Source organism: Mus caroli, chromosome 2 (genome assembly GCF_900094665.2).
Source record: "Mus caroli chromosome 2, CAROLI_EIJ_v1.1, whole genome shotgun sequence".
NCBI classification, from domain to species: domain Eukaryota; kingdom Metazoa; phylum Chordata; class Mammalia; order Rodentia; family Muridae; genus Mus; species Mus caroli.
In genome coordinates, this window is record NC_034571.1 from 119223412 (window position 1) to 119229169 (window position 5758).

At 43.9% G+C, this 5758-nt stretch overlaps 1 long non-coding RNA gene across 1 annotated transcript in view; it reads right to left on the bottom strand.

Moving 5' to 3' along the window:
- Positions 1 to 3369: 3369 nt before the first annotated feature.
- LOC110289577 overlaps positions 3370 to 5758 on the bottom strand; it is a 9640-nt gene continuing 7251 nt past the window's right edge. The window contains exon 4 of the long non-coding RNA XR_003835162.1: positions 3370 to 3456. This is a non-coding gene — a long non-coding RNA (uncharacterized LOC110289577). The remainder of the gene's footprint in view (positions 3457 to 5758) is intronic.

The window sequence follows — 5758 nt, forward strand, 5'->3', positions numbered from 1 at the left end:
CCCTGAACAACCCCGAGGTGCACCTTAAATACCCTACTGACTCCTCCCAATCACCCCAGTCATGTAACGGCAGTCCATTGGTTCACAGCAAGTGATGACATCTCAGGCGAGCTGACGAGGCATGGCATCTGTGCAGTGCAAGTGGCTGGGATGTGGCTAAGTCTGAGATAATGAGGAAGTCAGGCACAGGTCATAAGACCTGGCAGCCTTCCCGGGCACCATCTTGGGGTGGTGTCCGCATCGGCTCCTCACATCTCCCCCTTATTTAATATTTTGGCAGAGAGAATGCCTGTCTTAGGTTGCCCCTGCGATAATGCTCCTTACCCATCATTGGGAGGACAGACAGCAGTGGTCTGGTCCCTGTCTTAGGTTGGTAACACCTCCAGGGAGCCTTACCCGTCATTGGCTACTTCTCTAGAATGCCAAGCCACACTTGATAAGATTGCCCCAGCTCTAAGGCTGCAAAAGCCTGAATCAACAGTGCCTGTGCACGGGTATGCCTTTTTTTGCATACGGCAAATGCACCACAGGGCCATTACTCCTGTGGCAACACAGATAATTGCCAGCCCTCCTATGCCAGCCCATTCCTTGAGGTGTGATATTGCTGTGACAATGTGAACAATGGAATGTCGGAGATCCCTCAGCATACCATCAAGTTGATGTGACCAGTTCCCTGTGAGATCCACTCACATCAATACATCAACTTGTTCCTGTACTAGATCAACTCTCTGATTTAGCTCCTCACTCCTGCACCCTGTCACCATCATCAGTATTCCCAGGAGAATCAGCATCACACCTCTAGTCATCCTTCACCACTCGAGTCAGTCACTCAGGTACCCACAATGGCTGGCGGCAGTCCTAGGGAAACACACAAACAGACCCTCTCGCCCACACCAACACTGGATCTGGCCCATGCCATTGGCCATCCAACACGTCCTTCCACATAATAGTTCCCTTCTGAGATGCATCAGGATTACTGAATCTCTCTGCAACCTAAGACAGGCATTCTCTCTGCCAAAATAATAAATAAGGGGGAGATGTGAGGAGCCAATGCGGCCACCACCCCAAGATGGCGCCCGGGACGGCTGCAGTACAATCAAATTTATCTTTATTTTAAAAATTAAGAGTAAATAAGGCTATAGAAAGGCATTCCCGGGGAGTTGCCCCTAGGGCAACTTCCCCTTTTTGTTTTATTAAGCATTCTTTTAAGGTACGATGAGCACGTTCAATTATTCCCTGCCCCTGAGGGTTATAGGGAATACCATGTACAAGATGAATGCCCATCATCTTACAAAAGCTAATAAAAGTATTGGAAGTATAAGCAGGGCCATTATCAGCTTTTAATTCTTTGGGTTGACCCCAAGCGCCCCATGCTTCAAAGCAATGAGCTATGACATGACAGGCCTTTTCCCCAGTATGCAAAGAAGCAAAAATGACTCCAGAGGCAGTATCAATTGAAACATGAACAAACTGTAACTTTCCAAATTCAGCAAAATGAGTTACATCCATCTGCCAAACGTGTAGGGGGAGTAACCCTCATGGGTTAACTCCAAAGAAGGGTTGAGGTAATAAAGGAGCACAGGCCTGACAGGCCTTGACAATCTCCCTGACCTCTGCTCGGGTGATCCCAAAGCGAGAGGCTAATGTTTTAGAATTTACATGAAATTTAGAATGAAAATCATGAGCAAGGTCGAGGGCAGGACATGCCAGAAATACAGCAGATTGTGCTGCCTTATTCACTATGTCATTACCCTCAGCCAATAGACCTGGTAATCCAGTATGAGCTCGGATATGCTGAACAAAGAAGGGGGAGGATCTATGCAATAGCAAATTTTGTAATTTACTTAATATATCCCCAATGCTGGACCTAAGATTCACCCTATCAACCACCTCCAAGATAGCAAGAGCATTAACCACGTATTGACTATCTGATATTAAATTAAAGGATTCAGAATACAATTCAAAAACTTTAATCACAATCTGTAATTCTATAACTTGTGGTGAGGCAGGGGGGAATTGTAAAACTATAGGTGCAGAGCCTTGAACTAAATAGGCTCCGCATCCTGACTTTGATCCATCTGTAAAAATTAGAAGAGCCCCTCTCAATGGTACTCAAGAGGTAATCACAGGAAAAATTACCAGGTGAGCTTTACACAACTGTAAAATAGGATCTTTGGGAAAATGATTATCTATCTTGCCTAAAAAACTGCATCTTAAAACTGCCCAGTCATCTACAGTGGCAGACAACACTTCAACTTGTCTACTATCATATGGTACAATAATTTCATCAGGAGGGGTACCAAAATGTTTTACGCATTGCTGTAAACCCAGCAATGCCAATTGGGCAACTGAGGCAGGATAATAGGATAAGACTTTCGCGGGGAAAATTTTAGGATTGGATCCATAATAAAGGAGCGCCCTGCCAGAGGACTCCAGTAGGCTGGGTCTCCGAGGACAAGATGCACAAAATAATAGGACTGAACAGATCTCTTCTCTTTAATGCTGCTGTTTGAATACCCTTTTCGACCAAGCTTAACGCTACTCGGGGAGAATCAGTAAGCTGTGGGGGGGGGGGAGAATTTAATTCTATATCTCCCGGTAAAATATCATATATTGGTTGCAATTGTTTGTTGGCTAGGCCCAAATAGGGACATACCCACTATATATCCCCCAATAGCTTTTGAAAATCATTCAATGTCCTTAAATTATCCATCCGAATCTGAATTTTCTGGGGAGATACTTGACTATCAAAATTTTTGTTCCTAAATAATTTACCACTTTTCCTTTCTGAACCTTTTCCATGGCTACAACCAATTGCTTTTCTTTTAATTTTCTGATCACTACACTATATGCGTGTGTAACTTTAATTGTCTTACTCCAAGAACCTCAATAGTCCCTAATCCAGGAACCTAATAGTTTCTAACTGAGAACTTGAATCGTCCCACTTACCTGGGAGCTTTCCAACTGGCTACCCTGACCTCTTGAAGTTCTGGACCAGCAGTGCTCTCGAGAAACAGAAGTCCCCGTATGGGTTCCGCCACTTGTCGCATCTACCCCGACCAGCAGGAAAGACGCAACACCACATTGACCTTCTTCAAGTAGGTTTATTCGGGAACACTTTGCATTGCAATACAGAAACGGGAATCCCCTGAACAACCCCAAGGCGCACCTTAAATACCCTACTGACTCCTCCCAATCACCCCAGTCACATAACAGCAGCCCATTGGTTCACAGCAAGTGAGGACACCTCGGGCGAGCTGACGAGGCATGGCATCTGTGCAGTGCAGGTGGCTGGGATGTGGCTAAGTCTGAGATAATGAGGAAGTCAGGTGCAGGCCATAAGACCTGGCAGCCTTCCCGGGCGCCATCTTGGGGTGGCGGCCACACCCGCTCCTCACATGGATTCTTGGAGTTTCCATCCATAGCCTGCCATTGTTGGATAAGCTGGACGATGGCCTGTAAGTCATTCTAATAAGTCCCCTTTGTATAGTTGTCATATACAATATATATTATATAATATGTCATCTATTGTATATAGAGAGATTTGTTCTATAAGTTTGCCACTCCAGATAACCCTGACTAACATACCCTGTCTCAAGGAGATGAGGTAGAGAGCAGTAGAGGAAGACAATGACATCTTATCCCAGCCTCTGTGTGTGTACACTCAGACATGTGCACATGTTCATATGCATGCAACACAAAAAGTATCTCAAGAAAAATTTATGGAACTAGAGAGGGGAAACCAAATGCACACATAGAAAATGCCCACTGAGACTTGGGGGAAAAAAACTAACCAATAGTTATCAACTTTAAAACAAATCCATATTTTAAAAAATAGAATTTAGGACCAGCAAGGTAGCTCAGTGAGCAAAGGCCTTTGCCACAAAACCTGAATTTGGGCCCCAAGATACACATGATGAAAAAAAGAGAACCAACTCCCTCAAGCTGCCCGCTGACCTCTGTGCACAGAGACATTTGTAGTGAGATTCTGTTTCAAAAAAAAAAAAATCATTCTGCCTAGAGACATTTTTGGTTTGGTTTGGTTTGGTTTGGTTTGGTTTGGTTTGGTTTGGTTTGGTTTGGTTTGGTTTGGTTAAATGGGGTCTCACTGTGTAGTCCAGATGGCAGGCATAGAACTTACTTTGTACACTAAGTTTGACGTTGAACTCACAGAGATCCACCTGCCCCAGCCTCCAAAGTGCGAAGTGTACACTCCCACACCTGGCTAGAAACTTACTTTTAATGTAAGAGATCGTGTGTAAACTTGAATTGAGTGAAAAGGATAGTTGTAAGGAATAGCTGGCACCCTACATACAAGAATTCATGGTACACATTTAAAGTAATAATTCAATAAGAAGAAAAATGCATTGATTCCAACACAAACCTAAACAAATGAAATTAAATAAAATTCTCAATTGAAAGAGGTGAGGGAATATGGAACAAGCTCTATATTACATGCTTATGATTTGAATAAGTTTTATCTACCTTAAAGGAGAATTTCATTTCCAGTGTGAGGTATTAAGGAGGTAGGGATTATGGTGTGTAGAGTGGAGCCTTTAGCCTAAGGCAATGTCATCAGAATACAGTCCCAGGTTAGATCCTGATGGTTTTAATGAGAATGGGTGAGAGACAAGATACAGAAGTGCAATCCCTGTTTCCTGGCATGTGATGATACCCTGGGCTCTTCCAGCCAAAAGGACATCACCCTTAATGACTCTACACCCTTTGACCAGAACTTTGAACCAAAATAAGCCTCCTGCTTTCCTAATTGACCCTGTTTGAGGTACTATGTAACTAGGGACAAAAACAAATATGAAAATACCCAAATAGAATAAAGTTCAAGTAAATATCTATATATGATAAAAAAATCTTAGTGGAATAAATAGAAAAAATGGACCAAGTTTAAATCCTAGGGTTTTTTGTCAACATGCTTTTATTGATTATCTGGGAATTTCACACACTGCACTCTGCTCACACCCAATTTCCTTTGCAATTTTCCCAGGTCCACCCTCCAACCATTATCCCTACCCCACCAAAAAGAAAAAAGAAAAATAATACACAAAGTCCAATTTGTGTTGCCCATATACACTGGAGCATGGTCATACTCCCAGTGACTAACCCCTTAAAGATAACTGAGTTCTTCTCCGTTCCCAACCCAACCCCTACCAGGAACCATCAACTGTGAAGAGTTACACTTCTGCAACCCTGTCACAATTTTTAAGGACTCTCTTCAATGGCTTCCTAGCTATACCGTTTCTTTTGTGAGGAGTGGGGGATGTAACAGAAGCCTTCAATGTCTCTCATTCTCAACTATGAGTCTGCAGCCACTGGCATCACTGCAATAGGAGCTTCCTTGACCATAACAGTCAGTCAAAGCACAGGCCACAGATGTCAACATGGTCTCTGGTGCTAACATGGGCCATGGAGGTCTTCAGAAGAGACCCAATCCAGAAAATGAATGGTTCTCCATCTCAGACATCCTGCCATTGCTCAGAGCCAAGGCAATCGTACAGCTGAGCAGCAAGTGTTGCAGGACAGACCCTATGCAAGCTCCAGGCTGCTGCATACTATATCCTGCCTGCCCTACTGAGCCTTACTTGGCGACAATAGGCCGAGTCCTTCCCAGCCTCGTTCACACACCTGTCACTGCCACCACCTATGTGCCGCTCCTTTCTGCCATCTTTCTACCTTTCCATTGCACATTTATTCGTCAAAGAGGTTTGCAAACTGTGTGTGTGTGTGTGTGTGTGTGTGTGTG